Raw genomic sequence first — 12,929 nt, 5'->3', positions numbered from 1 at the left:
TTAAATGTTTGGCGTAAAAGAAAAAAGGAAACCAACAAAAGTAGAATATAATAAAGAAAAGAAATATTAAAATTGAAAAATAAAAACATAAGAATGCAAATAAAAAAAAACAAGAAAATTAAGAAAAATAGAATAGAAGCAAACCAAACATTTAGAAAAAAATAAGAGAGAGAGAGAGAGAGAGAGAGAGAGAGAGAGAGAGAGAGAGAGAGAGAGAGAGAGAGAGAGAGAGCTCTGAATGGCCCCTTTTCTTGTTCTCGATAGTCATGAAGAAAAAAAAATTTTCAAGAAATTATGACTCGTACATCTTTTCTTCATTCTTGCCTAAAAAACATCTTTCTATATAATCATCGATCTTTCTTTTGCTTCTTCTCTGTCTATGTTTCTTTTCCTTCCTATCTTTCTACCTTCCTCTCTTCCTTTCTATCTTTCTCCCTCCCTATCTTTCTCCTTTCCTCTCTTCCTTACTATATTTCCACCTTTATTTTATATCCTCCTATTTCTCTCTTATTCCCTTTTTTCTATCTTTTGCTCTTCCCTTCCTCCCTTCCTCTCTTTCTTCCTCACTCCCTTGCTTTCTTCCTTCCTTCCTTCCTTCCTTCCTTCCTTCCTTCCTTCCTTCCTTCCCTTTTTTCTTTCCCTTTCTTCTTACCTTTTCTCCCTCTCTTTTTCCGTTTTTCTTCCTTCCCTTCTTCATATATACTACTACGTACTAAGGGACATAGGAAAATGAGGCATGGAATAGAATAAATGATAGGAATAATTCACATGGTGGAAATGGTGCTGATCGAAGCGAGGGAGTTGAACTGACAAACACACACACACACACACATTCTCTCTCTCTCTCTCTCTCTCTCTCTCTCTCTCTCTCTCTCTCTCTCTCTCTCTCTCTCTCTCTCTCTCTCTCTCTCTCTCTCTCTCTCTTTCTCTCTCCCCCGAAATGTGTGTGTGTGTGTGTGTGTGTGTGTGTGTGTGTGTGTGTGTGTGTGTGTGTGTGTGTGTGTGTGTGTGTGTCCGTGATTTTCAGCTTAATTTCTACAAATGCCAAAACTTCCTACTTAGACCTTCCATTCCTTCCACACGAGTCATATCCACATCCTCCGCTTAAATTATTCCCCATTAACCTTTCCTCCGAAATATTTCTTCCCACTTTTTCATGTTTTACCCTCCCTCTTCCTTGTACAAGTATCATTGTGTTCGGACACCTTTCAGCTGTGTCCACTTCCACCAGGGAACCCACAAAACATCTTCGCCCGCCTTGCTGCGGGCTCGCTGCCAACTATCTCGCCGCTCCAGTCTCTGTTGCTGCCTTGGCATTTCTTCTGGGCCAGCTGTTACCTGCTGCTTTGCGATTTCTACTGTGTTCCTCCGGACTTTCTCGGTTGCCGTTCCTGGCCGTTTGCCCCAGCCACGCCGCCACTTGCCTTCTCTAGCAGCCTTGCACCGCTGCCTGGCTTCCACTTCGGGCCTGTTTGCTGCTATCCTGTACATGCTGAGCGCCTTTTGGACTTCGTAGCCCCAATCTACGCATTTGCTCGTCCTACACAACTTCTGGTCTCTTTGGTCAAGCCTCATCTCTCCCTGCTTCCCTGCCCGTTGTCCTGCCCGCAGTGCTAATTGCCTGTTATCTTCTTCGGCCAGCCATCCCTTGTCTCCAGTTTCTGCATCTATTATCAAAAGGGTGTCTTCTATTTGCAGTGATTCGTTTCAGATCACTGATTTGGTTGCGCGATCCGTATTCTATTTACATCTTAAAATTTCTCTTGATCTGAGTGATCCAGATCATGTTCTGGATGACCTTGGCCCGGAGGTGGGTTATAGCAGACGGTACTTCGTGAGGCTGGTGGTGGCGGCCATGTTAGCGGCTGTGCAGCCTATACTGGAGACTTGTGTAGGGAAATACACCGCATGAGGAACAAACTGAGTGGTTATGAGTCGCTGGAGAATGCTGCAATAGGGCACAGAATGTGAATAATAGTGATAACAAATACCAGAAACCAAGAAAATATAACTAGACACATCAGCGTTCTGATTTTAATTACGTGGTCATTACCACCTCTATCAACTACTACATGATGGAGCAAAGGAAGGTAATACTTGTTCAGTCGTAAATAATACATCTTTACTTTTGAAGTGCCACACTAATGGTGTCAATAGTGTCAGCACTCAGGCCAGCCTAACCTCATCTGACGTCTACAAATTTTTTCACCTTGCCATCCTGTACTTCACCCCAGCGAGTACTTTAATCATGTCTGTGATGAGAGCTTTGTATAGAAACTTATACAAGGTTCATGGCCAGGCATAGAGCCCAAGCATGCTGCCATTCTTTTCTCCTTTAAGGAGGATCGCCCAAGGTAGACATATGGCAAGGAGGCAAGGGTGGCTTTCTCGGCCCAGCTTCCTCAGGAAATTTAAGCTGTAGTTCTCGTTGATAGCTTCTTTTACATTGGCGAGCATCAACAGTCTACCGGTAGTGAAAGTTGAGCATTGACGTACCTGTGTTATTACTGTTTTGATCATTACTAGCTTCAAGCGTTTTACCCCGAGCAGTGAGCCTCTTATCTTTTGTGTGTGATCTATATGTTTTTTTTTTTTTGTTGCCCTTGGCCAAGGGCAACAAAAATCTAATAAAAAAAATGCCCACTGAAATGCCAGTCCCATAAAAGGGTCAAAACAGTAGTCAAAAATTGATGAATAAGTGTCTTGAAACCTCCCTCTTGAAGGAATTCAAGTCATAGGAAGGTGGAAATACAGAAGCAGGCAGGGAGTTCCAGAGTTTACCAGAGAAAGGGATGAATGATTGAGAATACTGGTTAACTCTTGCGTTAGAGAGGTGGACATAATAGGGGTGAGAGAAAAAAAGAAAGTCTTGTGCAGCGAGGCCGCGGAAGAAGGGGAGGCAAGCAGTTAGCAAGATCAGAAGAGCAGTTAGCATGAAAATAGCGGTAGAAGACAGCTAGATATGCAACATTGCAGGGGTGAGAGAGAGGTTGAAGACAGTCAGTTAGAGGAGAGGAGTTGATGAGACGAAAAGCTTTTGATTCCACCCTGTCTAGAAGAGCAGTATGAGTGGAACCCCCCCAGACACGTGAAGCATACTCCATACATGGACGGATAAGGCCCCTGTACAGAGTTAGCAGCTGGGGGGGGTGAGAAAAAACTGGCGGAGACGTCTCAGAACGCCTAACGTCATAGAAGCTGTTTTAGCTAGAGATGAGATGAGAAGTTTCCAGTTCAGATTATAAGTAAAGGACAGACCGAGGATGTTCAGTGTAGAAGAGGGGGACAGTTGAGTGTCACTGAAGAAGAGGGGATAGTTGTCTGGAAGGTTGTATAGAGTTGATAGATGGAGGAATTGAGTTTTTGAGGCATTGAACAATACCAAGTTTGCTCTGCCCCAATCAGAAATTTTAGAAAGATCAGAAGTCAAGCGTTCTGTGGCTTCCCTGCGTGATATGTTTACCTTCTGGAGGGTTGGACGTCTATGAAAAGACGGAAAAGTGCAGGGTGGTATCATCAGCATAGGAGTGGATAGGACAAGAAGTTTGGTTTAGAAGATCATTAATGAATAATAAGAAGAGAGTGGGTGACAGGACAGAACCCTGAGGAACACCACTGTTAATAGATTTAGGAGAAGAACAGTGACCGTCTACCACAGCAGCAATAGAACGGTCAGAAAGGAAACTTGAGATGAAGTTACAGAGAGAAGGATAGAAACCGTAGGAGGGTTGTTTGGAAATCAAAGCTTCGTGCCAGACTCTATCAAAAGCTTTTGATATGTCCAAGGCAACAGCAAAAGTTTCACCATAACCTTTAAAAGAGGATGACCAAGACTAAGTAAGGAAAGCCGGAGCGGCCTTGACGGAACCCATACTGGCGATCAGATAGAAGGTTGTGAAGTGATAGATTTTTAAGAATCTTCCTGTTGAGGATAGATTGAAAAAATTTAGATAAACAGGAAATTAAAGCAATAGGACGGTAGTTTGAGGGATTAGAAAGGTCACCCTTTTTAGGAACAGGTTGAGTGTAGGCAAACTTCCAGCAAGAAGGAAAGGTAGATGTTGACAGACAGAGCTGAAAGAGTTTGATTAGGCAAGCCTCCGTGCAATCACGGAGGCAGAGTTTCGGAGAACAATAGAAGGGACCCCATCAGGTCCATAAGCCTTCCGAGGGTTTAGGCCAGCGAGGGCATGAAAAACATCATTGCGAAGAATTTTAATACGTGGCATGAAGTAGTCAGAGGGTTGAGGAGAGGGAGGAACAATCCCAGAATTGTCCAAGGTAGAGTTTTTAGCAAAGGTTTGAGGGAAGAGTTCAGCTTTAGAAAAAAAATGTGATAGCAGTGGTGCCGTCTGGTTGAAATAGAGGAGGGAAAGAAGAAGAAGCAAAGTTATTGGAAATATTTTTGGCTGGATGCCAGAAGTCACGAGGAGAGTTAGATCTTGAAAGGTTTTGACATTTAATGTTAATGAAGGGGTTTTTGGCTAGTTGGAGAACAGACTTGCCATGGTTCCGGGCAGAAATATAAAGTGCATGAGATTCTGGTGATGGAAGGCTTAAGTACATTTTGTGGGCCACCTCTCTATCATGTATAGCACGAGAACAAGCTGTGTTAAACCAAGGTTTAGAAGGTTTAGGACGAGAAAAAGAGTGAGAAATGTACGCCTCCATGCCAGACACTATTAACTCTGTTATGCGCTCAGCACACAGAGACGGGTCTCTGACTCGGAAGCAGTAGTCATTCCAAGGAAAATCAGCAAAATACCTCCTCTGGCCCCCCCCAACTAGCAGAGGCAAAACGCCAGAGGGAACTTCGCTTAGGGGAATCCTGAGGAGGGATTGGAGCGATAGGACAAGATAAAGATATGAGATTGTGATCGGAGGAGCCCAACAGAGAAGAAAGGGTGACAGCATAAGCAGAAGGATTAGAGGTCAGGAAAAGGTCAAGAATGTTGGTCGTATCTCCAAGACGGTCAGGAATACAGGTAGGGTGTTGCACCAATTACTCTAGGTCATGGAGGATAGCAAAGTTGTAGGCTAGTTCACCAAGATGGTCAGTGAAGGGAGAGGAAAGCCAAAGCTGGTGGTGAACATTGAAGTCTCCAAGAATGGAGATCTCTGCAAAAGAGAAGAGGATCAGAATGTGCTCCACTTTGAAAGTTAAGTAGTCAAAGAATTTCTTATAATCAGAGGAGTTAGGTGAGAGGTACGAGTATACAGCACAGATAAATTTAGTATGAGAGTGACTCTGTAGTCGTAGCCAGATGGTGGAAAACTCGGAAGATTCAAGAGCGTGGGCACGAGAGCAGGTTATTGTCATTGCGCACATAAACGCAGCATCCAGCTTTGGATCGAAAATTAGGATAGAAAAAGTAGGAGGGAACAGAAAAGGGGCTACTGTCAGTTGCCTCAGACACCTGAGTTTCAGTGAGGAAAAGAAGATGAGGTTTAGAAGAGGAGAGGTGGTGTTCTACAGATTGAAAATTAGATCTTAGACCGCGAATATTGCAGAAGTTAATGAAGAAAAAGTTAAGGGGGGTGTCAAGACACTTACGGTCGTCGACAGAAAGGCAGTCCGACGTGGAGACATTTATGGTACCCTCCCCAGATGGGGTCTCCGAGGCTGGTGTAGGAGTCGCCATGATGATTGAAAATTTTTGAGTGAAGGGTGTGTGTGTTTAGGTGCTTGTAGTTTTTTGTGGAGGAAGATAAATGTCTTAAGAGAGCAGGCTGTGACTGCCCCCTTGTGTTGTGAGACACAAAGGGAGACGTTCAGTGAGGTCACAGCTGGGTTTAATGATAAGTTCACAGCACCCCCCCCCCTGAACAGTGTTTTAGACCTCACTGGGAGTAATTATCATTTCGGCAGGTGTATACTGCCTCCTCCTATTTTTTTACTTTCCAGCTTTGCCATCATCTGTTTTGGCACGCCTTCTTGCTTCCTGTACTGTCACTGGCTGACTGGTGCCTACTGCGGCACCTCCCATGCGCTGTGATTATTAGCTATTCCGAGTTGTGGCGGCATTATCTCATTTTTTTTTTTATTACATTTCTTCCATTTTGCTGTATTTCAAGTGCCGTGTGTTACACACAGACACAGACACACACACACACACAGACACACACACACACACACATATATATATATATATATATATATATATATATATATATATATATATATATATATATATATATATATATATATATATATATATGTGTGTGTGTGTGTGTGTGTTCACTGATTCATTGTACAATCTGCCACTGGTCTCTCTCGAGAGAGCTCGTACTGACCACTCTGGATTGGACCAAGACCACTCACACACCGGGACAACGAGGTCACAACTCCTCAACTTACATCTCGTGCCTACTCACTGCTAGGTGGACAGGGGCTACACGTGAAAGGAGACACCCAAATAATCTCTGTCCGCCTATGGGACCGAACCCTGGCCCTTCTGTTGTGAGCCGAGTGCGCTAACCATTACGCTAGCGGACCGTGTGTGTGTGTGTGTGTGTGTGTGTGTGTGTGTGTGTTTATGTAGGAGGAGTACCAGCCAAGGGGAACAAAACTATAAGAATAAAAAAAAAAAAAGACCCACTGAGATGCCGATCCCCAAACAGAGTCAAAAGTGGTAATCAAAATGTAAAGGATAAGTATCTTGAAAACTCCTTCTTGAAAAAGTTCAAGTCATAGGAGGGAGAAAATACAGAAGCAGGCAGGGAGTTCCAGAGTTTACCAGCAAAAGGCATGCAGTTAGTAAGATCAGAAGAGCAGTTAGCGGTAGAAGACAGCATGAGATGCAACTTTATGGCGATGAGAGACAGGCTGAAGACCGTCAGTTAGAGGAGAAGAGTTGATAAGGGGGTGAGAAAAACTGGCAGAAACTTCATTTTAGTTGTTTTACATAGAGATGAGATATAAAGTTTTCAGCTTAGATTATAAGTAAAAGGCAGACCGAGGATGTTTATTGCAGAAGAGGAGGACAGTGGAATGTCATTGAAGAAGGGGGAATAGTTACCTGGTAGGTTGCGTTGAGTTCATAGGTGGAGGAATTGTGGGAACTTTTTTGACCTTCACTCACTTTGCGGTCTCCCAGTAAACACATAAAGACAGAAAGCTTCGCTAAATATAATTATAAATATTCGATAACTTAGCTGTGGTACACATGGGTAGCTAAGAGCGATTATGGCCTGGGTGGTTACTCCAAGCCGCGGGGTTCCTGGCCGGCAGCTGATCGTGTTACTTAACAAAGACAGCTTCCTTGCTGTTATCCAGGGTTCTGTGCTTCTAAGTTCTTAATAACTTAGTGCATTTAACAAATTCAATCTGAAGAGTGATGGAGATCTGAACTGGTGGCCGGCTGACTGGTGACTGCTGCGCGAAGCAGGCAGGTTCGCTCCTCGTGGTTTCTCAGCTCGCCACGTGAAAACAATGGCTACTCGCCTTCCGCTCACAGTTATTTCCCAACTTATTTATAGTAGTAGCTAATACTTAGTTTGTACTATATTAACCTTAAATACCCTTTAATAAAACTTTATAATTTATATGCAAATCACAACACAACCCAATAATATATTAATATTATGCTTGATGCAGGTGGAAATTTCGACATCCTGAGGCGCTACCTGAATCTATTCAGGTATTATAACCACTTCAGATAAAAATTCTCCACTATCCCGAGATTTTTGAGATGCTACTATGGATGGCCTGGTCCGCAGCTCGATACTTGTACTCTTCCAAACCTGAGGGAATCCTCCGTGTCTGCTGATCTCAACCGGGTTGTTTGGGGTAGGTTTAGGAAAGCACTCCAGCGGAATTAATTTATTGATAGTTCTAAAAGTCCTTTGTCCCTTGACCATGATTTCAGTCATTCTAATGATACTATTTTCATCAGGATACGATGTTAATAGCTTAGCTAAAGGCCAAGTGAAACTATTCTGCTCCGTTTTTGATAAGACAATATCACCTTCCTTAAGGGTAACTACATTATCACCTGGGTGAGCACCATAGAACTTCTCACGAAGACTGGTGAGATATTCTTCTGACCAGTATTTTTCTCACTTCTCTAACGATTTTTTTTTTTTTTTTTTGTGATAACACTCTCTCAAATACTGGGACCTATCATCTATGATGGGGCCTTGGATATGATCCTCCATCTCGATGGATAGGAATGGTTCTAGTTGTCTCCCATATAAGAAATGAGATGGTGTTATTGCCTCCAGATGTACGGAGGTGTCATCTAAGTAAGTTAGAGGTCGATTGTTATGGTCTCAATTCCCGGTACTATTGTTCTTAATTTTGTAATATAGTTTGGATCAATGTAGCGTTTTCTTTAGACAGTTTTTGACTAGCTCGATGATTCTTTCCGTGAAACCATTCTGCCAGGGCGTCCTTGGGATGATGAATTTCCAACGACATTGCCTATTTGTTATTATTTGTTTTACTTCTGGATCATTTATAACATCTTTAATAAAGGTAGCTGTTCCTATGACGTTAGTAGCATTATCATTTATGATAAGGTGGGGACAGGAACTCCTTGCTGCAAAGATTCTAAACAATTGCAGGAAGGTCTCTGAACTAAGGTCTTCGGCCACTTCTAGGTGGACACAAGTGAATAAACATATATAGATCTTCTTTGGGATGTCACCCTCACCTGTTATTATCACAGCGCCTGTGTAACTGACACCCGTGATTTCGATGGGTTTACCTAGGCTTACTCTTTCTGGAGGTAGATTTCGTGGTCCTGGATACGTCAAGGGTCTTGCCTCATAACTTCGGCATATGTTACACTCCTTTTAGTAAGTTTTTAGTGCTTGACGCCCGTTGGGTAACCAGTAATTTTTCCTAGCTTGAGCTACAGTATCCCCCATTCCCCCATGTAATGTTATTCTGTGGGCCCTCATTATGATTAATTTCGTGAGGTGACTCTCCTTTGGTAGCAGGATAGAGTGCTTTGTTTCATATGGTAGCTCAGCATATTTTATTTTACTTCGACACCTTTTGATTTGTTCTTCGTCCAGATATAGCCCAAGATTCTTTATTAGTTTAATCTTATTTTTGGATCTTTCACCTAGTGCCTTATGGATATCTACAAAAAAATGATGTTGTTGCTATTTAATTCAAAATTTTAAAGCATCTGCCATTGCTTTAAAGTGAAATACTCTTCTGGTTACATTAATTAACTTATTGAAGAATGTTTTTTTTTTTTTTATTAATATCAATTGCCAAGACAAGGTGGATGGTTGGCCTGAGATTGATCTTCTACCAAGTTAATTGCAACCTCTTTAGATGCTTTTTTTTGGATGGGCCAATTTTGTTTCTGGGTTAACCATTTTGACCCGTGGAACCATCCAGTTTCTTTTAATAGCTTGGGGAATGTTATATCCTTGGTTAAAAGAGCGGCTGGGTTTTCTTTGATAAAAAAGAATACGGTAGTACTTGAAGTCCCCTTGTGTCAACAGTATTTTTTCTACCCTATTTTTCACATACAGGTTTTAATTTTTTATTAATCCAGTTTAGGCAGATATCACTGTCACTCTATATTACTACTTGCCTTAAGAATGAGTTTATCCATTTACTCCCGGAATGATCCTTAGTGGCTGTTTCCACTAAATATTTAGCTACCCATTTCTACTGTGTTAAGTCTAATTGATGCAAAGTTCGAGTTTTCATCAGTAGTACTCTTGATTTTGACATTACACTATGTAACATAATTTAATTTTTGTCTTGTCCTTAGCCCCAAACCATAATTTTCCAGTTATTTCCATCTTAACAAATCAGAAAAAAAAGGTTACTTTGACCCTAAAACTTTGCTTTTGTGGTTAGAACAATGAATTTACATTTTTGCCTTATTTCATTATAGTATGGGTTACTATTGGTTTTCATGTCAGATAAAGACCTTTGCAAAATCTCAATTGCTTATTTAATTGCTTTTGAAATGTTGCAAATAAATTAACACAACGAAGAAAATAATATAAAATGTTCTAAAGATTTTTTTTTTTTTTTTAATAAGATCATTCTTGAACTGACCAGATCTAGCAAGAAATTTCACATATTTAGAAGAATTTGCTTATATTTAAGAAATCTCATAATTTCCAGAACGTTCTACCAGATACTTTTAGAAGTTTATTGAACATTTTACAACATTCTATTCAATGTAAAAATTTCCAGAATATTTTAGAACTTTCTAGAATACAGTAGAAATATGTAGAAGTATCAAGAACCTTCTAGAATCTATAATAATCTTCTAGAATGATTCAGAAAAATTCTAAATATATTCTAAAGTAGGTTCAAGAATATTCTAGAAAGATTGAGAACATTCTGGAACACATTCTAGAAAGACTAAGAATATTCTAAAGTACTGCTTGACAATATAAATGTAGGGACTTGCAGGCCACCAGTCAGGCCTGCTTTGGCTGCGTGAGAAGACACATCACAAGAGGTGAAATGGCATCAAAAGGCTACAATCTTTTTCCAGATGCATTCTGCTACATATGTGGTCAGTTCATCAATACAAGAACAAAGAAATTTTATGTGACAACATTTGAAAAAATGAAGAAGTTTTCTATTCTTGGGCAAAAAAAAATCATTCTAAAAGCCACAAAAGCAAAGTTTAACTGCAATAATAGACATTTTATATTGTTTTGCAATGAAAAGATTGGAAAATAACACTTGTTTGTCAAAGACAAAAATCGTGTTACATAGTGTTATCAACTCACTATGATTATCTGTGACTGAGTAGGCTGCTATGCCTATGAGAATGCATCACATATGTGAAATTGCACATTTTCATATGATAAACATCGACTTCACTGGGGTTGGAGACTTCAATAACTGCAATGCAATCGTCCTTTATTATATCCTATTCAGATGAATAATATTCTTGGAGGATGGTATCTCAACTAATTTTTTGCCTTCCAAGCTTCCAGGGAAGTGGTGAGAGTAAGAAGAAACTTTTGTGCAGCAAGGCCGCGGGAGGAGGAGAGGCATGTAGTTAGCAAGATCAGAAGAACAGTTAGCATGAAAATAGCGGTAGAAGACAGCTAGAGATGCATCACTGTGGCGATGAGAAAGAGGCTGAAGACAGTTAGAAGAGAGGAGTTGATGAGATGAAAAGCTTTTAATTCCACCCTGTATAAAAGAGAGGTATGAATGGAAACCCTCAGATATGTGAAGCATACTCCATAGATGGACAGATAAGTCCCTTGTACATAGTTAGCAGCTGGGGGGAGAGTGAGAAAAATTGGCGAAGACGTCTCAGAACACGTAAATTCATAGAAGCTGTTTTACCTAGAGATAATAAACGAAGTTTCCTGTTTAGATTATAAGAAAAGGATGTTCAGTGTAGAAGAGGACAGTGGAGTGTCATTGAAGAAGAGGGGATAGTTGTCTGGAAGGTTGTGTCGAGTTGATAGAGGAATTGAGTTTTTGAGGCATTGAACAATACCAAGTTTGCTCTGCCCCATTCAAAAATTTTAGATAGATTAGAAGTTTGGCGTTCTATGGCTTCCCTGCATGAACTGTTTACTTCCCGAAGTGTCAGACGTTTGTGAAAAGATTTGGAAAAGTGCAGGGTGGTATCATCAGCGTAGGAGTAGATAGGAAGAGTTTGGTTTAGAAGATTATTGATGAATAATAGGAAGAGAGTGGTTGACAGGACAGAACGCTGAGTAACACCATTGTTGATAGATTTAGAAGAACAGTGACCGTCTACCACAGCACCAATAGAATTGTCAGAAAGGAATTTTTTAATAAAGATACAGAGAGAAGGATAGAAGCCGTAGAAGGGTAGTTTGGAAATCAAAGCTTTGTGCCAGACTCTATCTAAAGCTATGTCTAAGACAAAAGCAAAAGTTTCACAAAAATCTGTAAAAGAAGATGACCAAGACTGAGTAAAGAAAGCCAGAAAATCACCAGCAGAGTGGTCTTGACAGAAACCATACTGGCGATCAGATAGAAGATTGAGAAGTTATAGATGTTTAAGAATCTTACTGCTGAAGATAAATTCAAAAACTTTAGATAGGCAGGAAACTAAACCAACAGGACGGTAGTTTGAGGGATTAGAACGGTCACCCATTTTAGGAACAGGCTGAATGTAGGCAAACTTCCAACAAGAAGGAAACGTAGATGTTGACAGACAGAGTTTAAAGAGTTTGCCTTGAGTTTTGACTTGAGTTTGAGGGAAAATGAATAAAGGAGGGAAAGAAGAAGCAAAGTTACTGAAGATATTTTTGGTTAGATGCCAGAAGTTAGGAGGGGAGTTGGATCTTGAAAGATTTTGACACTCTTTATTAATGAAGAAGTTTTTGGCTACTTGGAGAACAAACTTGGCATGGTTCCGGGCAGAAATATAAAGTGCATGTTATTCTGGTGATGGAAGGCTTAAGTACCTTTTGTTGATCCTGTTTGTTAAGTACTTTTTGTTGATCGAGTTACGTAGCAAAGACAGCTTCCTTATTGTTATCCAGGATTCCGTGCTTCTAAGTTCTTAAAAACTTAGTGATTTTAACAAATGCAAGCTAAAGAGAGGCGGAGACCTGAACTGGTAGGCGGGTAACCTGCGATTGGTGCGGGAAGCAGGCACGTTCGCTCCTCGTGGTCTCTCAACTAGCCACGTCAAAACAATAGTTACTCGCTTTTCGCTCACAATTATTTCCCAGTTTACTTTAGTAGTAAATAATACTTAGTTTGTACTATATCAACCTTACTTACCTTTTAATATAACTTCACAATTTATATGCAAATAAAAACACAACCCAAAAATACATTGATATAAGGCGTGGTGCTTATGGAAATTTCCACAACAATTGAGTTTTTAAGGTATCGAACAATGCTAAGTTTACTCTGCCCCAATCAGAAATTTTCGAAAGATCATAAGTCAGGCATTTTGTGGCTTTTCTGCGTGAACTGTTTACTTTCTGAAGGGTTG

The sequence above is a fragment of the Scylla paramamosain genome, chromosome 29, assembly GCF_035594125.1.
Source record: "Scylla paramamosain isolate STU-SP2022 chromosome 29, ASM3559412v1, whole genome shotgun sequence".
Lineage (NCBI taxonomy): Eukaryota > Metazoa > Arthropoda > Malacostraca > Decapoda > Portunidae > Scylla > Scylla paramamosain.
Note: the sequence above shows the minus strand (reverse complement) of the source record.